Here is a 24,275-nt window from a genome sequence, read left to right on the forward strand (position 1 = left end):
CCATAAAATTAATATCATGTGATAGATTGATTGCAACATGGTTTTAGTTCTTCATTCCAATCTTTGTGCTAAGGACATAGAGCTACTTCAGACAACCAAATGTTAAATTTGTTATGAGGTAGCTGAGATACAGTCATGTTAGTCATTTTAAAGCAATTTATTTTGATCTGTGTAGGACCGCTCTGTGCAACTCTAGCCTAGAATTCACTGGTTTTAATTATCCTTGCCCTTTACTCCTACACTGCTAAATTCTTTTCTCCTTAGCTTAAGAATACTCTTCATCATTCTATTTATTACTTTCAAGTCTTTATGCCCTCAGAGTTGTTGTATTGATTAAGGTACAGGTGGCGAGTTAATGAGTTCGCGTTGTGTCTAGATATTGTCCCAAGAAATTAATAATAGGACTTGATGACACTGCTGTGAAATATAATAAATGCAAATCTCCTAAGACTCAAGACTTTGTGGAGCAAGTGTACACATGCTGCGCCAGGGACAGAGAAGACAGAGAGAGAAGATATGCAGGATAAGACACTGGCTATAAGGTCACACGTGATCTTTTCCCCCATACAACACATCTCAACCACAGTTTCCCCTCCTTCACCTCCTTTTAGTTCCCTCCCCTATCTTTCCTTCCCCCAAGACCCATGCTCCCCTATGTTTCCTCTTTAGAAAAATACTTCAGGTAATCCTGCTTATGTCTCCTCCTTGCTTCCTTAACCTTTGAACACAGTGCTTCAGAACGAGCTGCTGCTTAGTTAATGAAGTTTTATTTTCCTTTGAATATACCAACTGATGATGGATGAAGGACGTTCATGAGTACAGACTTACCTTAATAGCGATATAGTTTTTACTTCTGAAGGAAGTAGAAAACTGATTATAAAGGCTAATATTTTCCATATAGCATCTGTATTTACTTCTAATCCTGTAATCAAAAGCACTTCATACTAGTGTGCTATACTTGCCACCTCCAAACTAGCTGAAAGTCACAACATACAAGACTAATGAAAGAAAAATGAAACATAAAGTTGTTGCATTTGTCAGGTGTTACTTTTCCAGAAATTAAAACTTGGCTATGAATAAAGTAGCAGTTTTATGATTTAAAATGGAAATTTGCAGTATTTTACCCTGAAATTCAATTATCACATTACTTTTAAACTTTATTAAAAGTAAATTCTGTTAATTCATGTTTTATTTATTTCAAGATAAATTCTGTCTAATGAGTAATACCATGGCTTTGTTTCAGCTCTGGGTTAAACCCTCAAGTCTTCTGTGGGCTTTTTTTCTGAATTGCTACAGAGACTGGTAAAAAGAAACTAGTATTTTCATTGTTCCTTTAGAGTAATACTGTAGGCCATGAAATACGTGTGTGGTAGTTTGAAAATAAATGCTCCCCATAGGCCATGGGGAGTGGCACTATTAAGGGGTGTGGCCTTGTTGGAGGACGGGTGTCACCAAGGGCAGGTTTTGAAGTTTCAGATGCTCAAGCCAGGCCATTGTCTTACTCTCTTCCTTCAGCATGCCAATCTAGTTGTAGAACTCTCAGCTGCCTTTCCAACACCATGTCTGCCTAGGCCAGCCCCAGTTAAATGTTTTCCTTTATAAGAGCTGCTGTGGTCATGGTGTCTCTCCTCAGCAACAGAACCCTTAACAAAGACAGACATTTGTACTAGGGACTGGGGCATTGCTGTGATAGGTCAGACCATGCTTTTATTGGTAGGATATAGAACACTTTGGGACTTTGGACTAGGAAAGTGACTGGCATTGTAAATGGGACTTAATGAGCCATATATTGGTAGGGGCATGGATGATAGTGGTGCTAAGAGTAATTTGAACTATGGGTCCCTGGCTCAAGAGTTTTTAGAGAAAAAGAATATTAATATGTGGTCTAGAGACCTTTCTTGTGATAATTTGTCTGCTTTCTGCCCTTGTCTAGAAAACATGCCTGAGGCCAAATTGAAGAGTTATGGATTAACAGTTTAGGCAGAGGACATTTCAAGACAGTCTAGCATTGACTGTATCATGTGGTTATTAGTGACCAATCTTATGCAGAACTATAATGAGGAGAAAGAAAGTTGAGTAAGAAAAACACAAAATGTACAATTTGAGGAGAAAAGGGCACCAGGAAGTTTAATGGAGCTAAATTCTGTATTTAAGGAGATAAAAAGATTAAAGAAAAGCCTGATGCTAGATATAATAATGGCAGTGGTGACCTTAGGGCAAGACCCCACCCAGCTAAGCTTCCAATTTGTAAAAAGGAATTGAAGAAAAGCTTAGGGCCTGGAGCGGTGTTGGGGCATACCTTTAATCCTAGCACTCAGGAGGCAGAGGCCTGAGTATTCAGAATTCAAGGCCAACCCAGTCTTTCCCTCCATGATAAGGAAGCTGCTGAGGTCAGAAATAGGCCAGGGGTGTCCCTACATAGAGGCCTAGAGAGGCCATTGTGTGAAGCTATAAAGATGAAGACTAGATTGCCTTGGAGGCCCCAAAATGTTGGAGATGCCAGAGCCATGGGATACCTGCCAGGGAGACCTTTTGACAGGCAGTGGAACCAGCGCTAGAGAAAGAAATGTGTTGCATCCAATAGAGCTGAAAGAAGCTGGAGACCTGAAGAGAGTTTTGATATTACACATGGAACTGCAGAGTTTGGAGTTTGCCCAGCTGGTTTTCAGTCTTGCTTTGGTCCAGTATTTCCTCACTATGTTCCCTTTCTATCCTTTTGGAATAGTAATGTATATCTTGTGCCATTATATGTTAGAAGTATGTAACATACTTTTTCATTTTGATTTTACAGGGGATTATAGTTAAGAGATTGTATAAGTCTCAGAAGATACTTTGAACTTTGGAGTTTTAGGCAGTACTGAAACTGTGATAGACTATGGGGACTTTTGAAATTTGGCTATGATATGGCTACAAGCCTATGGGGCCCATGGAGTGGATTATGGTGGTTTAAATAAAAATGTCACCCATGGTTACCAGTGGCCTTTGGTAGAGCCTGCTCCAGGACCACCCTCAGGGTATGCAAAAAAAATCATGAATGCAGCAAGGGCTATAATTTTTCTATCTGAGGAGAAAATAAGGAAGCACACATGATTTCTAATGGTAACCTTCTCTTTTCCTTCATCTTGAAAAAATCTCTCCAAAAACCTCTCTTTTTCCATTCAGCTAAATTCTCCACACATCTTTATATACAGTTTCATCTCTTTTCACAGTTCTCTCCTACACACACTTGTTTTCTCTACCCTGCTACATAACTCATAACTTGCATTTATCTTCTACATCACTCACTCACTCACTCACCTCTTCATTCCTTCCCTCCCTCTCTTCTACATACACATTTTACCCTACTTACACATCTCTGTCTCATTTACATCTCTTTTCTATCTAGCTATACAAGCTGTCTTTTCTACATAGCCACTCATCTTCTGCACAGCTCTCTCTGCACACACACACACCTTCAACAGCCAAACTATGGACAATTGTAAGTTACATATACAGAGTCTGATCCTTTCTCATAACACATGATAAGTCACACAGTTTCTCTCAGGCTAGGGAGGTCACACTGACCAGGTATGGTGAGTAAAGTAAGCATGTAGCTCTGAGTGGTTAGCATTCCCCGACAGAAAGTGACCTTGAAGTTTGGGACTTAAATAATAAACAGTTAGTTGGCTGAACCTTGGGGTTAGGAGTACATGCAGAAAGTCAATTACTGCAGGGGTTTATGTCTACCAAAGTTGCTTCATGCCTGACCTTGGTTTAACAGACAGGTGGGAACTTATCCTTGTGCATTCTTTCCAGGGGCAGCTAGTATGAGAATACTGTTACTTTCCTATGTCAGTTATGAAAAATATCCAAGTATTATTTCTATTCATCAGAATTATACAGCTTAAGCAGAAATCATCTTCCTGACCATCCACAGCTATATGTGTGCCCAATAGATGGAATATATACATGAGAAAAACACACAAGCAGTGGAAAAACACCCATAGCAGGTTTTAGGGAAGAAATGTAATGGCACATGAGAGAAATTACAGACAGAAACAACCAGTCATTTACAGTCAGTAACCCCATAGTCTTTGCCAAGTGGGGCTTCCCATCAAAGAGGTATTCATTTGGTAGGTTGACTTATTGAATACGAGTTGTCATCTGTTGTATACTCCCATGGCCTCCAGCACATAGTCTCATAGGCAGTGGCACCATTAGGAGGTATTAACTTGTTGCAGTAGGTGTGGCCTTGTTGGAGGAAGTATGCCATAGACTTTGAGGTTTCAGATCCTCAAGCTAGGCCCAGTGTCAATCTCTTTTCTTACTGCCTGTCCATGTAGATGTAGAACTTTCAACTACCCCTCCAGCACCATGTCAGACTGAATGCCACCATTCTTCCCACCATGATGAACAGACTAAACCTCTGAACAGAAAACCATACCCTACTATATGTTTTCCTTTAGAAGAGTTACTGTGATATCTCTTATAGCAATAGAAACCCTAACTAAGACAATGTGTATGTTGTAATATTTGAGTTGAATATAAACTTGTTTAAATACACATAAAATCAATTCAAGAAATTAAGATCCTGTAAGAATCAAGACAAGTTTATTAAAGACTAGTATCAAACTAATCTGTATAGAATCAGAATATATAACACGGAAGAAAATCAATGAATCATATTTTAAAATCATACTACATTTGTCACATATTACTGAATTAAATCATTAGACATTTTATAAATTAAAGGTGTTGACATGATTTAGTGAAACCTATGTTTACCTAAGATTCTTTGATAAATTTAATATTTTTAAGTTTTTGTCAAGCTCAGTAAACCATTGCATAACAAAACCAGACATGGAAGATTGTTTTATATATGAAATATCAAGTTTTGAGTACAAGTGTATAACAGGTATTTCAAGGCACAGTTGGGCTTTTGTTTCTTCATAATTATACAAAATGTCCTACTTAATTCTACTAGGAAAGAATGTGAAGTTTAAAGACCTAGAGACTTGAAACAAAATTCTTACAATATTTAAATTAACAAACGCTAATTTATGTATAGGAAACTACTGTGTGGGTATATTGAGAGACCGCCATCGTAGGAACATTCTATCAGCATGTTGAATATTAAATAAGAGTGTCTGAGTACCTATGATGTCAAAGATTGTTTTAGTATTGTATATAAGCCAAAGAATCTCAGTAGAGGTAATGAGGCAAATTCTTTTTCTTAATCATTATGGCTCACTTACTAACATTTCTTCCAAGTTTATGCCTCCTTGGGCTAATTTCCTTTCTGTTTTTTGAAACATAGACATTGGAGTTTATCAAAGTAAGACTAAGAAAAGTAATCATGCCAGATGTGGTGGTGAATGACTGTAATTTAGCACTTGGGAGTCTGAGGTAAGCCTTCTACATTGTGAGATCAGTCTGAGAATGACAAGAAAGAATGAGAAAAATAAAAACCAGAAAACAAATTACAAATTTTTATAATAAAATTTATGTATCAAAAATTTCATTCAAAGCATTGGCAATAAATTTTCCAGCTTATTGTACATCAGGAGTTTTACCTTTATATAGTTTAACATAATTTAAAAAAATGTCAACCAGTTTGAATTATGTCTAGTTTAAAATTTCTGGATATTTATTATGCAAAATACAGTAAAGCACTTATTGATAGTCAAGAGCTTAGAGCGATGCCTGGTGCATTAGCAATGCCCAAGTTTGTCACTGTTATAATTACAGTTATTAGCACTGTTACTGATCTGTAGCCTATACTTTTCTTATCAGCACTTATTCAGTGAGTTCTACCCCCAGAAGAAAAAAAAAAATAAAGACATGCAAAGAACAGCTCTCAAATTCACAGATGAAAAGGAGGACACAGGAGATTCAGAAATCCTTGTTATACAGCATGTCTTAGAGAGTAACTATTAGCTAGAGATGTTTGCTTCACAGGCAATAGTTATGAAGAAATGACATAGAATTAATAAGTGCAAAAACTAAAAACATACAAGGAGATTTACCACCAACCATCACACCTGAGTAATGATATGATCACCTAGATATCTGTTATTAAAATATTACCTTTTAAGGAAATCTTTGGTTACTTTTATGTCCTAAGTAAAGATCTTCTAGATAATTCCTGTAGTGCACTATAATTCTCTTTCATATATCTTGTCACATTATAATTAAATCATGATTTACAGAATTACTTGTCTAGCATGTGTGTAGTTAGAGGGAGACTTCATGAGCTCAGTGACTGTATCTTCTTATAATCTTATCTAATCGCTCTGAGCAGACCAATAAAAGGAAAGATGAATGAAATACAAGCACACCTTTGCAAAACTTGACTCCTCGTCTTCCTTCAGATTTTCCATGGAAAACTGTTTCTCCTTTCTGTTTTTGCACATGCTGATGCATATAGTGTAATCTTATGCCACACTGAGAAGAACGTGGGTATTTTTAAACTCTGATTTTATTTTACTTTTCTCCTTTCCTCTTCTAAAAGCAGCTAGAAAATAAATTGCATATGTACTCTTACATTTCAATCAATAGCTGCACTTACAATCCTTTTAAGCCCCCGTGTGTCTTTAAACAGCTCTCATTATTTATTTCCCTGCATAGATGGTTCAAAATAAGACACCAGGAAAGTAAACTAAATGTAACACATTACTCTTTAGATGCCTTGATATGCTCTAACAGGGGAGTGTAACAAAATTGATGTGTGGGACCACTCTTTTTATTTTGTAGATTTGACAGCAACAGACTGGATAACTCATCACAAACAGGTGCCATTATATTTCCAGTATCTTCCTGGGTTGTCTTTGTTTAAGGTGCTTGCCTGTGATACTCTCACCCCAAATTTCTCTCCTGAAATCCTGTCTGGTATTTACAACCAGAGGAAACTTTACTGCTTTACTTTAGTTACCTGCCACATTTTATGTATTCAGTCTAGCTCAGACAACACATATTTCTTGAACATCTGTTTGCTTGGGTATCGTGGCAACTTTTATTGACAGACTATCAAAAAAAAAAAGACATAGTTCAGTGATCATTGAAGCTGCAACCAAAGACCGCATGATCTATTATTTTTTTTCTATTTTTAGCAGTCAGCTACATTGAAACACCTGCACACATACAATGCTTCCTAAAGTATACATTCTAAGGGACAAAAGCACTACTGGAGGTGACATCATGATCCAGCTAAACAGCAAGGAGTCTAAGGTCCAAAAAAAGGTAAATGAATAAAACTGGAGAGCTTTCTGCTATATAGTAGAAGGGAATTTCTACTTCTGACTTAGGCTACTAAGGAGTTAGAGCTAGATTTTTGTGGATGATGCCCTGCCTTTATGATCTATACAGCAGCAATTCTCATAAGGTAGCTGAACCAGTCTTGCTATTGGAGAGGGAAATGGGATCAAGGAGATATGAATAACTGCACAATAGGATTGATGATAGCAGTTGGATCATGCGCATTCTGAAGCTCAGACATCCTGTGGTTTAAAACCTTATTCCTGGAGAACCTGGAAATCCAGTGGTGTCTTTGAGTCCAAGACTAGAGGTCTGAGAGAGTGATGAGGAGGGAGGTGGTACAATTCTTGATCTATGTCCAAAATCTTAGCATCTGGATCACTGGTGTCCAAATGCCGGTGAAGGCAGATGTCTCAAAGCTCAAGGAAAGAGTGAATTCACTCTTCTTGTGCCTTATTGTGTTATTTAATACCTCAAAAGACTGGATCGTGCCTACTCATATTGATCAGATCTTACTGCTTTACTTAATTTCTTAGTCCAAATGTTGGCATGTCTCAGAAACATTCCAATATTAACGAATAAATAATGTTTTCTAAGATCTGGTCATTCCATAGCCTTGTTAAGTTGACACATGTAATTCATCATTATAGATACTTTGGTACATAGTTTTATAAACTGAATACATTAGATAAAGAGATAAAAGCTTGAGAGTATACCATCTTCCAGATATGGTAGATATGGGAATTATTTTAAAAAGATGTTTTGTATCATGGACCTGAGGATGATATTTTTACTCTGTATTTCTGCAGTAAACTGAAGATGTTTTAAGGATGGGGGTAGAGGGATATTTACTAATGTAAATGTAGAGAAAGGATATGGGGACAGTTTTTCCTGGTGTTTCCATATTAGATTAATATTTCCCTTTTCTGGATCCCTGACTTCCTTGTTTTGGTGTTGAATGTATTCCAGTAGGGCTGGAATCAAATTTTATATTTGTATTCCCCCACTGTAATATTATGAAGTGTAAGGAATATTCTCTATAATTCATGTAGTATAGATCACAGCTCTCAAACTTAGTCCTTCAAAATTAACTCCTTCACAGTCTCTATATTATATTTCTTTCCAAAAGAAACTGGTTATGCTTTATTTGCTAAATGGGATATGTTTTCATAGATAGACCTAGCAGAATATGTCATATTTCTTACTGCCATTTAATACTCTGAACTTATTGGTTTCTGTAAGAGTGTTATTACAGTCTGTTGAATTGGGAATGATGGGATAGTAGTGATCTTTATACAGAAGAGAAAAACAAAGGGGAAACATTTGTTAAGTCTTAGAATATTATTCTTTCACCTCCATATTCATGGAAAAAATCTTCATATTTTAATCATGATATTTTTTACAGCTCATGACAAATTTAGACGGAGAAAAGTAGTAAAGGGAGGAGATGGAAGATTAAGTAGACAGTAAATATTCTTTTTGATCAGAGTTTTATAAGCATCTGCTTTTTATTTCCTCATAAGACAACTGTGTAGTTTAATTAGTATGCACTCTTAGCAAGTCAGCTTTAAACCCAAATAGCTTCAAGGAGAGCAATTGTGTGATTTATATAAAACAATCAGCATTTCCAGCACAGTATTTCTTTAATGAAAAGTCAAATCTTTCTGTCGCAATTCTTCTTAAAGTCTCTAACTGATTTTTTTCCCCAACTTGAAGTATGCCTTCATTAGGCAGATTAGTATTCATATGATACAGTGATTTGATAGTGCTAATGGCCTCATATTTTAGATCTTAACATTATATAATCATTGGATTTCTGGATAAAATTTAGTTGCCAATGCCATATATATATATATATATTCTTTCAGAAAGTTTGTGTGCCTTAGTGAAGACAATATATTATTAATTCACATATAAAGTCTTAAGACATTCGTATTAACCCATCAGAAATGATCATACTTCAGTGGATACATCATAGGTAATATAAATGTTTTGTTCACAGAACTTATTTAAATACAGCTTGTGGCTATATTTAAAAACATAAATTTAGTCATTTAAAATTCACAAGAGCAGCAACATATAAGTATCTTAAGCATAGGTAATGATGTTGTTCTGTTGGCAGATGATAACCATCTGAAAAGTTTCCTTAGATACAAAGAATATCAGGTATTTTTTATAAGGATACTATCAGTGATTAGTTACAGCTTTATATGTTAAAGTGCAAAAGTCTAAGGCACATAAAAGTTGGTGAAAGACTCCTAGAAAAATGTCTTGACAGGCAGGCGCAAGCTGAGAATGATTCTCATGTACTCAGTAAGCCTAGTGATTATTTATTCAATTTACTATTGTTCAAACTTCGGTTTTGCTTTCCATAATCACAATTTTAAGGTTTTTTCTTGATTAAATTTTCCAAATAGATGTATATTTCCCTGATTAAAACCTTTTCTCCCCCTGCCTCAAATTATGGTTTGTTCAGTGTGTCGGTGCTATGGTGCTATGGCATTGAATTATGATCACATTTGTAGACCCATGGACAGTGTGATGGTTAACCTTGATTGGTTGTCATCATTTAGATTGTATTGATTGATACGTAGGAGACTCATCAAACACATGTCTGGTTGTATCTATGAGGGCTTTTCTAAATATCATCAGGGCTCTGACCTAACTAATTATGTAGTCTGTTAATGGCATCAGGATTTGAATAAACTATTGGAAAGTGATAGAACTGAAGAATGTGGTTCTTGATTACAGGAAGTGGGTCACAAGAGATCTGTGTATGAAGTAAATACCATGGCCTTGCCCTTTTTCTTTTATGTTTTCTGGATGTCCTACACATTGCTGACATGATATTAGGCCGTATCATTGGCTGAGAAATATAAAGCCAGTTTGCCAAGGGTTGAAACTTCAGAAGCACTGAACCTAACTAAATTTTTCTACTTAGAAGAACTTTCTCTGTTCTTCTGTTATTTCTATCAAAGGCATTTTGCTGTTTTTCTATATCATCCCTGATATTTCATAGGAATGAAACACTAACACATACTGTCTTAAGAGGAAATCACACATCCATGGGTCATGTTTACAGATTTCTTTGTGGAATGCCCTAAATCTAAAAATCTTAGAATGACATGGTTTCAAATTGACTATTGATCACTCTTCTCATGGTATATGGTAATTCTGTCAAAATTACAAGTGGTATACATTGTTTTAAATTTGGCTTCTGACTAGGTCCCCTGGCACAATGCTAATGGCATCCCTAACCTGTTTTGTACAGCTATAAACTACTAAAGCCTGGTTTCCCATCTCCTTTGCTCTAAGTACTTTGTTCTTGAGTAAATCCTTATCAATTCCTATCAACCTCTAAAATCTGGGCCCAGGACCTGTACTTTTAAAACATTTTGTTCCCATTCAGTGATCTGCAGGTCTTGGTTACTCAGACTTAAAAGGTCTTTGTGGTCTGATCCAAGCCCCAGAAACTGTTGGCAGGAACCATTATAAATAATTTATTATAGGAATACTGTTCTGATTTAGTGAGTGCTCTGGGAAATGGACAGTCAAATTGTTTGCCTCATCTCCTTTGTAACAGTTAAAATATAGGAAACAAATGGGACGGGAGCAGCAAATTGTGTCCATTATACTTAAATCAAAGAAAGAGCCATGTGTACATTTCCCAGAAGATAAAATAAAATTTAAGTAACACTCAAATAGAACGTGCAATGCTGGGTAAATCGCAATGAAATCTTTCTTTACAGAAATTTTGCCTGCCTGCTGATTTAATGTTGTCAACAGAGCATGCTGAGCTGTTTTCAGGATTGCAGCAAACTTTCCATGGAATCTGGTACTGCCAACCCTGGGATAAGCAGATTCTGACTTCATAAGAGAAACAGGCCATATTCATCAAGGCAGTAAATACTAATAAAAACTATGAAGAAGATAAAATAGACTAATGGAGAATCGATAGAGTTGATGTTATTCCAGAAGGTCCTCTGAAAAGACAATATTTAAGGTGGGATTTGAGCCATGAAAATGAGGCAACCATTAAAACATCTTAAGGTAGTTTGTTCCTTACAAATATTTTCAAGTCAAGCAAAGACTCTCTGAGGCAAGTATAGGCCCTGCTTGTTTAAAATACAAAATGAAACCACCATGAGACACATATTTCCCAGTTATGGAAGGAATAGGATGAGGTTGGAGAGAAAGACAACTCATATATAATGAAAGATTATTAAATATGATATATGAGAAAGGAATTAGACTTCTAAGCAGAGATATTATGATCACTGTTGTGGTTTGAATGAGAATGCACCCCTCCCACATAGGCTCACATATTCGAATACTTTATTCTCAGTTGGTGGAACTGTTTGGGAATGATTAAGAGGTTCCTTGAATTTGTCCCTAGGGTGTGTTTTGAAGTTTCAAAAGTCTTCTGCCTAGAGTCTGTGAATCATTTTCATCTACTGCTTCAGCACCTTGCCAGTCTGCCTACTGCCATCCTCCCCATCATGATGGTCATGGATTCTAACCTTCTGAAACTGTAAGTCCCCAATAAACTCTTTTAGGTATAAGTTGTCTTGGTCTTAATACCTAATAAAAGCAATAGAAAAGTAATTAAGACACACACACACACACACACACACACACACACACACACACACACACACTTAACTTGTCTGTTTACAACTAAATGAAGGGGGAAAGAGGAGTTCAGAAAACATAGCAAGAGTTAATTCCATTATCACATTAGTTGTGACTGTAAGTGAAGGAGCTTGTGGTGACTTTATAGGAGAAGGGAAGGAATAGGTTTAAGGTTTAGTTTCAGTTATGTTACAAACAATTGGATGAGTGGTAGGTACTAAAGAGATTAGGGATACAAGGAACATACCTAAACATAATAAAGGCAATTTACAGCAAGCATATGGCCAACATCAAACAAAATGGAGAGAAACAAAAAAGCAATTATATTAAAATCAGGGACAAGACAAGGTTGTCCACTCTATCCATATTTGTTCAATATAGTACATAAAGTCTTAGCTAGAGTAGTAAGACAACCAAAGGAGATCAAGAGGACACAAATGGAAAGGAAGAAGTTATAGTATTATTATTTGCAGATGATATGATAGTATATATAAGTGACCCTAAAAATTCCACCAGAGAATTCATACAACTGACAAACACTTTCAGCAAAGTAGCTAGATACAGGATTAACTCCCCCAAATCAGTAACTCCCTTATATACAAATGACAAATGGGCTAAGAAAGAAATCAGGGAAACAATACCTTTCACAATAGGTACAAATAATATAAAATATCTTGGGGATAATTCTAATCAAGCAAGTGAAAGATTTGTATGCTAAAAACTTCAAGTCTTTGAAGAAGGAAATTGACAAAGCTATCAGAAGATGGAAAGGTCTATATTCATGGATCAGTAGAATTAATGTAATAAAAAATGATCATCCTACCAAAAGCAATCTACAGATTCAACTGAATCTCCATAAAAATTCCAGCACAATACTTTACAGACCTTGAAAAGACAATCCTTAACTTCATATGGGGAAACAAAACAAAACAAAACAAAACAAAACAAAACAAAACAAAACAAAACAAAAACCAGGATAGCTAAGACAATCCTCAACAATAAAAGAACTGCTGATTTAAAGTTGTACTCCAAACTTACAGTAATAAGAACTGCATGGTATTGGCATAAAAACAGACAGGTTGATCAATGGAATCAAATTAGAGACCCAGATATAAAGCCACATAGTCATGGACACCTGAATTTTGATAAAGAAGCCAAAAATACACACTAGAAAAAAACCCCAGTATCTTCAACAAATGATGCTGGTCAAGCTGGATGTCTGCATGTAGAGGAATAAAAATAGATCCATACTTATCATCCTCCACAAAACTAAAGTCCCAATGGATCAAAGACCTCAACATAAAACCAGATACACTGAACCTCACAGAAGACACAGTAGAGAATGACCTTGAATGCATTGTCACAGGAGACAGCTTTCTGAACAGAACACTGATAACACAGACACTAAGGTCTACAATTAATAAAAGGGACATCATGAAACTGAACAGCTTCTGCAAGGCAAGGACACTATTAATCAGATTAAGAGGCAGCCTACAGAATGAGAAAAGATTTTTTAACTCCACATTGGGTGGAGAACTGATATCCAAAATATATAAAGAACTCAAGAAACTAGATTTTAAAACCCAAATAATACAATTAAAAAATGAGTTACAGATCAAAACTGAATTCTTAGTTGAGGAAACTCAAGTGGCTAAGAAACACTAAAGAAATATTCAACATCCTTAGCCATCAGGGAAATGCAAATCAAAACTATTTTTGAGACTCCATTTTACACCTGTGAAAATGGCTAAGATCAATAATACAAATGACAGCTCATGCTGGTAAGGTTATGGAGCAAGGAGAACATATCCCCACTGCTTGTGGGAATGAATGCAAACTTGTATAGCCACTATGGAAATCAATATGGCAATTCTTCAGAAAGTTGGGAATCAATCTGCCTCAAGGCCCATTTATACAACTCTTGGCATATATTCAAAGGATACTCCATCCTACTACAAGGACAGTTGCTTATCAATGTTCACTGCAGCTTTATTCATCATAACCAGAACTGGAAACAACCTAGATGTCTCTCAACAGAAGAATGAATAAAGCAAAGATGGTTCATTTACACAATGGAGTATTATTACTCAGCTGTTAAAAATGATATCACTAAATTTGCAGAAAATTAGAAAAAGTCATCCTGAGTGATATAACCCAGATCCAGAAAGATAAATATGGTATGTATTTATTAAAAGTGTATGTTAGCCATTAAGTAGATGATAACAAAGCTACAATCCATAGACTTAGAGAGGTTAGGTAAAGAGAAGGGGTTGATGGTGTATGAATGGATCTCCCTACCAGAGGGAAATAAAACAGATATTGTGGGCAGACTGAGAGCTGGTAGGGATTGGAACAGGGAGATCAGGTGTCAGGGGAGATGGGGAGAGAGTGAAGGGCAAGATGGTTGGAATTGGGGGTCATTTGGAGGGTGGTATGAAAGTATAGTGCAGTGGAAACTTCCTGGAATGTATGTATGAAGGTGATCCTAATGAGGACTCCTAGTAATGGGGGATACAGAATCTCAACTGGCTGTCTATTTTGCCAGGCAAGGCTTCTAGTGGTAGGACTGGTTTGTATAACAATCAAGTTGTTGGCCAAGGGGAGTCGCTGGGAAATCCCCAAACAACCCAGGCTGTTGCTAAGACTAAGGGTTGCTCTCCAAATACTCATTGAGGGGCCCCATTGCTGAGAACAATCCCTATACAACTCATTGAACAAGGAGAACTGGAGCTGTTGCCTATATGGAGCAATTTACCCCTACATTCCAATGTCTTTGTGGCAGGAAGGCACTCTGCAGGCTACCGAAAGAGAAACACGTACACCAACCCAGATACAAAACCTTTGACCTAAAATCTCCAGCTGTAAAATATAGAGACATAGCACTTGTGGAAGTAGCCAACCAGTGTCTGATTTGACTTAAGACCTACTCCACGAGACGGAACTCATACCTGACACTGCTTGGGTAACCAAGAACCAAAGAATAGATAGCAAAGAAACCTAGGGTAAAACAAAACACTGCTTGATCTTAAAACAAACAAACAATAAACAAAAAACAAAAAGTACCAATAAAATGACTCCTACATGATATTCTGTTATATTCATAGATTACTGCCACATCTAGTTATCATCAGAGAGCCTTTTTCCAACAGAAGATGGGAACAGATGCAGAGACTCACAGTCAGACATTAAAAGGAGTCTAAATAGGAAGTCTCCCTCAAATTCTTCTTCTCAGAGCTCAGGGAATCCAATGGAAGAGGAGGCAGAAAGATTTTAAGGGCCAGTGGGGAAAGAGTACACAAGTAGAAGGCGTCCCCCTGAGTCAACTAACCAAGGCACATATGAGCTCACAGAGACTGAAGCAGGAGGCACAGTGCATACACGGGTTTGCACCAGGTTCTCTGTGTATGTATTATTGCTATTAGCTTAGCATTTTTATGTGACTCTTGACCATGCGAACGAGTGGGTCTCTGACATCTGTGCTTGCTTTTGGGACTCTTTTCCTGCTGCTGGGTTGCTAAGTATGACTTAGATATGTTAGTTTTTGTTTCATCATATATTTTATTTTATCATGTCTGGCTGTTATCTCTTAGAAGCCTGTTATATAGTGGGATGGTTCCTCTTGATTGTCAACTTAATGGTAGAAATTAGCTACAGGACACACTTCTGGGTGGGTCTGTAAGGGCATTTTCAGAAATGGTTACCTGAGGGGAGACGGTCCAACTTTGTTTTTTGATGTTGAATGAGTCTGTAGTTGTTGCTGCTGCTCCTGATAGTGCCTTCATATTCTGATATCAGATTCCTACTTTTGTCATCAGATGATTGGCAACTCTCCAGAAATATTCCAGGCCTTCAGAGCCATATGGACACTGCTAAGTTATTTAGGTTCATAGACTGAGAAGCCTCTGGATTCTCGGCTTCTACAGCATGTAAATGATAATGGCTAGATTACCCAGCCCTACTGTGTAAGCCAACCTAATGAATCTTCTCTTGTAATATATTTACATACTGTCAATTTTGTTTCTATAGAGAACCTTACCTAATGCCAGCAGAAATGCTTTTGTTGTTGATGGAGAAGGAATCTCATCTCACCTAGGCTGGCTTAAAACTCAGTAGGTAGTTTATTTGCCTTGAACTTTTGATCTTCCAGCCTCACCTTCCTCCTAAATATTTTAATTACATGTATGAGCCACTGTGCCTGGCTAAAAGGATGATATATGGAATCCAATTGTGATTAGAGACTTTGTAAAATGATTAGATTTAGATATTATTATTAGTATGGATCCCTCATGATTGAATACTATTGGCTTCATAAGAAGTGAGAAGGAGACCAGAGAAACACACAGATTCAAACACATATTCTCTGTCTCTTGGTTTGTGCTGATATGCTACCCCATAGAGCTATCATCAAAAAGACCATTATAACATGTGGCATCTTTATCTTGATAAGGCCTAAATAAATCTATATTTTAATAAAATAACCTGCCTTGGGTTTTTAATTATAGTAGCAAAAATAGGCTAGTGTAATTTACAGGATTATTACTAGATATGTCACTACTTGTTCAAGGGTCAGACAACCCTTTCCTATTAAACACCCTCAGACTATCATGGTAGGTTGTATACAAACCTTTTCATATCTATGTTTACTTCCCAATGTCAAATAAGTTCTTCCAGATCTACAGCTCTTGGATTTAAAATATCTGTATCTTTAGAGAAGGCTAAAAAGAAATACCAATAACATTTAGACTTTTCCTAATTCTTTTTGTGTGTAGATACTATAGAGGATAGTAGAATCTCTTATCTTGTTTTCCTTTAAGTTTTGTCTTGTTCTTATTTCCAGATTGAACTAAGACTCTTTTAGCATCTGAGTAATCATTGGGACAATGTCCTAAGCAAACGTGGTGGATGAAGAAGACAGAATGAGCATGTGGAAGGCCAGATTGATGTCTGAAACAGTCTCCATTCAATTAACTCCTGAAAAAGAAAACATTCTTACATATTCTAAAAGATGGACATGGATTTCCAAGGTAAATATGGACTAACATGATTCCTCAGTGACAAGATTCTAAGGCTTTTCTGGACTTTGGATGTCCCAGAGTCATGCAGAACCACTAAAAACTTTTTTTTTTTGAGACAGGGTTTCTCCATGTAGTTTTGGTTCCTGGATCTTGTTCTGTAGACCAGGCTGGCCTTGAACTCACAGAGATCCTCTTGGCTCTGCCTCCTGAGTGCTGGGATTAAAGGCATGTGCCACCACCACCCAGCTCACTAAAGACTTCTTAAGTAGACCTTAAGCCAGGGATTTCTTTTAGAAATGATGATTCAGTAACATTGGCTATTTTATTTTCAGAACATGATATGCTCACTTGTTTAGTTTTTAATTTTTACTTAAAAAAGAACTGTCAATACGATTATACTCATAAGTATGAGGTCAGTAACTAGACTAAATCACTCTATTAATATTTTAGAAAAGTAAAGGGCCTATTTATAAACATATAAACTTAACTTTATGTCCTATTTTTATAATACCATAATTAATAGTCAAATCACTATAGGTTGATATATTTTGATGTGAAAAATAAATAATTTGCAATTTGAACTTCTGGAAACTAGAAAATCTTAAGTTTGGGTATGTCTCTAAGATAAATAAAAAGAATTACTTCACGAAAAATCTTAGAATATTTATTAAACATCAGCCCTGGTAATGAAATGGTATGTGCACTTCTCATGAAGTATAGGTTTTGACCTATATTAAGCAATATATATGCTCTCTGTCTTTATCAAGAAAATCTATAAAATTTCTTATAATGAGATTTTCTGAACTCAAGACAGCACAATGTACAGAACCACTTACACTGAACTCTTGACATTGGGCATAAATGCATTAGTATCTCCATTTACTTCATAAAATTGTCATTTACATTTCAATTGTGTTTTAATATATATATATATATATATATATTTTTTTTTTTTTTTTTTCAGAAATGGGATTATTTTCCCTTGGTTTTATGTCAGAAGTCAAGACCGACTTTCTTTAGCTACACCTATTTCCTTTCTTCTGTTACTATGGAGAAATGTAAGACTTGTACCTAAAAAACATGACAAATGTAATTGCTATTTAAGTTTAATTAAATTTCTAAGTATATATATATATCTTTAAAATTGCAAAGCCATAAAGCCTGGGGATTCTGTTTGGTTCAGATCAGTCTTTCAGAGCAGGGTGCGATTGGATGATTGATACTTGCTGTGGTAACTTTATGAGGCCAGTGTGGGGGCAATGTAGGCAGACAGGGCTGAAAGAACAATTCTGAAAATAGTACCTCACATGTCAATGCTTTTGGAGAGCTTTTTCCTGCACTCTGAGACATATCTTTGACTTTTGTCATACAGCTTCATTTACATAACACTCTCTCTAAGACATTTACCATGATACTGTCGTCGCCTGTCACATCTCTTCCATAAACCCTCCAAGTTTTAGACTTGCTTCCGTTCGTTTCTGTGATTTTAGATCCTAGGAGGGAAATAAGTTTGGCATGGTTGAATTATGTGAGATGACAATACAGACAAAATCATACTCTTGAGAGAAAAAGAGTGGCAAAAGGATTGGAGTTATTAATGAACCAGGGCCTGGCGATAGAAATCCCATCCCACACAGTGGGTCCTCTGCAGTTGCAAAACAACAGCCATCTTGAAGAAGAGAAAAGGCTTCACCCTAGGATACAGATTTTTGAATAGCAACTCCATAAGTTAAAGGGCAAGCTACCTAGCACCAAGACCTTCTGCTGCTGTGGCCACAAAGTACCACAGTCTTCATCACAAAATTAGGAAGGTTTACAAGGCACATTCTTTTATATCTTATTTCATATTCCATAAGCCACCCTTCCACAGAGAGCCCGAACAAGCCCTGATATCTTTGCAGATTATGCATGGGTATTTATTACTTCACTTTTATTTGTGGTGCAGAACTGTTTGGACAGGAACTGCAAATGTGACCTTTTCGTTTTTATACATATGCTCCTGGCAGTCCTCTGCAAATGGTTCCGCTCTAATCCTAGCCTCTTAGTTGTGGTGCTTAACCTTCCATTCACTGGCTTCCAAGATTATCCAAAAAGTGTTCTTTTATGTGGTTTACAAAGTCATGGATGGTTATACAAATTCAGAGCTTTAGAGAGATGGATATTGACTCAACTCTATCCCCATCATCTGAAATTCAAGCAGTATTCATCATGATACCTCTTGAATAGAGTAACTAATCATCAAATGAAGAGTCTAATGTTTACTTATTTGTGATAGTACTATAATTGAGTGAGTTTGTGGATATTCTTATCATTTTCCATTTATTATGATCTGATATATGATATTTTATTAAAATTTTGAATAATTTAATGTTTGAACATAAGAATAATATTCTCCTCTATATGCCAGTGTATAGTGCATTCCGTAAGTGTTGATTTAATGACTATATTAAAATAACCACATCAGGCATGTATTCAGCCTCACCTCTCTCCCTAATATATGTTTTCACACCTTTAGTGACAAAGAAAATTATTCATCATCTTCTGTGTGAACAATAAAGAAGGTGGTGAGAAAATTGCCTGTATCTTCAAATAATTCACAACTAACTGGAGAAAGAGTAAGAAACCAGATACATTTACTTCTTGGTGCAGGTACCAATTATACTTTTGTAAATGGAGAGAGAAAGAAATCACAGATCTCATCCACTTTAAAGAAACTTCTCAACCACAGGCATGTCTGTAAACAGAGGTATTTACTTCATACATCAATCTTTTCAGGCAGAAGCCCAGAAGAAAACAAAGGAAGCCAGCTTTTCAGTCTCATTTATTCAAATGTATTCAACTGAATTTCTTACTTCAATGTGTAAATTATGCTCTGTGTGTGCATGTGTCTGTGTATGTCTATTTGTCTGTCTATACATGGCTTCTTTATAAGGTAATTTATTCACCTCTGTTGTCAAAAGTGAAACTCTACATAGTTAAATACACCTATGTTTATGACATACTATTTTAGATAAATGAAGTAATAAAATATTCATTTGGAGCTCTTCCTTTATTTTAATTTGAGGACTGATGAAGTCACAAGGCAAAATAAATCTCACTTAAACTGTTTTGAAGTAGTAACTGTCTTAAAATGATGGTGACTCAGGCATCAGTTAACCAGGTTCTTAACAACAGACTGGCTATGGTTGCTGATACTTCTCTGGAGCGTAACTGATGGGCAGGGATTCTAATTTCTAACGTCTAGAAGGGGACAGATAATTCTCATATGCAACTACCTTTTGATGCTGGGTTGAGGTTTCTTGTCTTGCATACTTCTCTTTGGGGTGATATTTAATAGATGCATCAAGCTGTTGACTCTTTTTCTAAATCAGAAAGCCAACACTGGAGTTAAAATGATGTCTCCCTTCTTTGTTAAAGTATTTTAGATCTGAATCAAGAACATCAAGAGTGCTTTGTCTTGGGACCAGAAATAAAATGTAGGAAGATAGATTGCTCGCACTTACATTATTTTGGTTGTTTTTGTTTGTTTGTTCTAAGGAATAATATAATATTTACTTAAGAATGGGTAATGAGTACGGCTTAGGGATATGAATGCGATAATAAATTCACTGTGATATGAGTGGATTAGGTGAGATTCTTTTTAATTATGCAAGTTTGTGGATATGTAGATGTTGGTACAGTACACAAAAAAGACAGAAGGAACAAGATCCAGTGTGACTGGAGTTACAGATGGTTGTGAACCACTTTATGAGAGTGCTAGGAACAAAGCATGTGTTATCTGTACTTGACTACAGAGCCACTTCTCCAACCTTTGGTAAGGTGCTTTACTCTCTCCCTTTCTACCTATCAGAAAATCTGCCTGGCAAGGATTGTCTAAGGCTTTCCCTGAGACCATGATATACAGCTAAAGAATTTAGTTCCTTGTCTAAAACCAGGTAGGTATATGCTTGGCAAAGCCAGTTATGTCTTGGGTCTGGGGCCTTGGAGGAGAAGCAGCTTTGAATTCCAAGAACCCAACCTCCCACCCTAAGGGGCTCTGGTTATCAGTTCCAAGGCTGCTGTGTGCTTGGTATGTGATGCACATGAGATATCTTATATCCCCATTGCACAACATATTGTTTCATTAGCTTCCTGCTGACCTTGCTCTACTGCATGGTAGATTTTTGTTGACATTGTCACAGTTTTCCTTTTAGAAAAACTGTATGTAAGATTCTGTACATCTTAATAAACTTGCTTGGCCTAAAACATAGCTTGTGCAATCTCTCTTGATCCCAGGTTTCCCATCTTCTTTATCTTTTCATCCATTGTCCTTCCCAGCTCAGGACCATGTCATTGAAGCATGACCTGCTGGCCCAAGTCATATTATGCTCTTCATTCTCAAAAATTTTGTATTTTTTTTGTTTAAGATGAGGTTTCATGTAGCCAAGGATACCCTCAAACAGGCTCTGTGGTTGAGGCTGGTCTTGAATTCACCTATTGCTGCCTTCTGGGTGCTGGCCTTACAGAAATCCATCTTCATACTCAGCTACTTATACAGTTTCAACAATATTTTTTCCATAATGTTTTATCTTCAATAACTATTCAAGGAGTTGAAAATCTCCATAGTTGCTATTTTCAGTTTTCTTTCCCAGGAAGAGCAAGATGTAGGGTGTAAAAAGTCTTTGTTATCTTAGAACATGTAGCTTGCCAAACTTCAAATCATTTGCTGTAAAACAGGTTTCTTTGTTTCAACACAAAGCTCCCAGGTCCAAATCAACCAATTTACAAAGTCATTTGCAGTTCTTCAGACTTCTGGGTAATGTGTCAGGTTCACAGGCATGGCCTTACCTCAGGTAATTACTGCCAGGACAGAGTTAGAAACTAGGGAATTGTGAAGTAGCACAATAAATAGAACACATTTTAGACTGGTGTCAACATTTGGGCTGACAAATGGTGTTTTCTTCATTTTGCCTTCTTAGTAGAATGTAGACGACTAGATCATTTAAGGAACAAAAGATTGAACTGAGAAGTCATAAACCTGAACAATCAATCATCTAGCATTTCAGAAACTACATATAGGCATGAAGTCACAATGCACTAGTTACAAAGAATATCGATCTATAGAATGTAGTTCTTAAAACTTTTCCCCCTCGTTATCTCTGCTGCTCTCTTCTCAATTCACTTGAATCTTACTAGAAATTACGCCAACCATTGTACCAATGTGTTTGTGTTTTGTTTTGTATAGTTTTGTTTTTGGTCATTTAACAAGTAATTTTCCTCTTAGATGTTAATGCATTCACCAACATCTCATTTCTTATCAGACCACATATATGTATAAAAGTAGGATAAATTCTGTGTTGTTTGATGTATAAAATCTAAGATTCTTATCAACCACTCATCACCAGCATCTATATCTTACCTTTCCTTAAGGGAAAGGAATAAACATCTTCATACAATCATCATAACTACAGATTTTTAAATCTCCATATTGAATTACAAAACTTTTATATAACTTGATAGTTTATTTTCCCCAAAATGTAAAGATAGAAAACAACTTTGAAATATTATCACACAAGTAGCTGAGTTGGAATAAAGTGTAAGCCTAACTTTTCATACCTCATTTCTTCAACATGTTCTCTCTCTCTTACATGTAGAAAGGACAGAAAATGTTAGTACTTTGCTTAGTAGTGATAAATATATCAGAACAATGTTTGCTAACTATTATGTGTCAAGATGCAGCTACTAAATTGTGAATGTATGCAGATTGTTAGAACATTGGGGAGATTTCTTAGTCAGTAGAGATCTTGCCATATAAGCATGATGACCTGAGTTTGGCTCTCCATTGCCCATGTTGAAAGCTAGGTGCATACATCATCCCTGCACTTTGGAAAGTGAAGACAGGTAGATCCCTAGAGTTTGCTGGCCAGTCATTCTAGCAAAATTGATGAGCTCTAGTTTCAGTTAGAGACCTTGTTTCAGAAAACAGAGTGGAAAGTGACCAAAGAAAACAAATTATACCAATATCCATGCACATATGTGTGCATATGTATCCACATGCATATAAGCACATAAACACATCCTACATACGTGTATAACACATACACATACAAAATATAAACGTTAGAAACTGTCTTAGTTATGGGTTTCTATTGCTGTGAAGAGACACCATGACCATGACAACTCTTATAAAGAAAACATTTAATTGGGGTGACTCACTTAGTTTCAGAGGTTCAGTCTATTATCATCTTGGTGGGAAGCATGGCAGCCTACAGGCAGACATGGTGTTGGAGCTGAGAGTGCTACACCTTATAGGTAACAGGAAGTCAACAGATTGTCACACTGAGTGAAGCTTGAGCAAAAGAGACCTCAAAGCACATCTCCACAGTGACACACTTCCTCTAACAAGGCCACACCTCCTAATAGTGCCATTCCCTTTGGGGGCCATCTTCTTTCAAACTACCACATTCCACTCCCATATCATAATGTGAAAAATACATTCAGTCCAACTTCCAAAGTCTCTATAGCCTATTAAAGTCTCAAACTTGTTTCAAACTCCAAAATCTCTTCTGAGATGCATGGCAATCTCTTAACTGTAATCACCTGTAAAATCAAAATCAAAAGTCAGATCACACACTTCTAACATATAATGGCACAGGATATATATCACCATTCCCAAATGTAGGGAAGGTAACACAACAAATATACCAAACTAAAGCAAGACCAAAAACCAACTGGGCAAACTCTAAACTCGACAGCTCCATGTTTGATTTCAAAACACTCTTCAGATCTCCAATTGCGTTCAGCTTTGTGGACTGCAACACACTTCTTTCTCTTGGGCTGTTTTCACTCCTTGTTAGCAGCTTTCTTCAGCAGGTATCCCATGATTATGGCATCTCTAACATTTTAGGGTCTCCAAGGCAATCCAGGCTTCAACTTCACAGCCATGGCCTCTATGGGCTTGCATTCAGGGGCACTCCTGACGCATGCCTGGCCTTACTGGCTTTATTATAAAACTTCTTTATTTTATGCTTAACTCTAAAGCCAGAACCATGTGGCCAAAGTGGCCAACTTCAGCTGCTTTCTGGGGCTAGAACATGGCCTCCTTGTTCAATTACATCTTCACCAAATTTCTGTATTTCACTGCTTAAGCTCAGCTGTCCTGGAACTTGCTCTGCAAGTTGGCTGCAAACTCAGAGATCTGCCAGCCTTTGCCTTCCCAGTGCTGAGATTAAAGGTGTGTCCCACCACACCTGGATCTAAGTTTTTCTTTAGTTTCTTTCCACAGGTTAGAAGCTTTGCAGGGTGGGATCTTGCCCTGAGGTCACCACTCCCTTTATTCCATTTCTGAATCCATTTATCTTCATGAACATAAGATTTAGCTCCACTCAACATAGGATTTAGTTCTACTTCCTGGTA

General features: G+C 36.6%; 1 protein-coding gene across 1 annotated transcript in view; it reads right to left on the reverse strand.

The window, feature by feature from the left end:
• The window catches only part of Galntl6 (polypeptide N-acetylgalactosaminyltransferase like 6), a 1,088,908-nt gene that overhangs the window by 493,524 nt on the left and 571,109 nt on the right, over window positions 1–24,275 (reverse strand). The gene's annotated exons all lie outside the window — the stretch shown is intronic.

The sequence above is a fragment of the Peromyscus californicus genome, unplaced genomic scaffold (genome assembly GCF_007827085.1).
Source record: "Peromyscus californicus insignis strain IS unplaced genomic scaffold, ASM782708v3 Scaffold_23__1_contigs__length_62951481, whole genome shotgun sequence".
Lineage (NCBI taxonomy): Eukaryota > Metazoa > Chordata > Mammalia > Rodentia > Cricetidae > Peromyscus > Peromyscus californicus.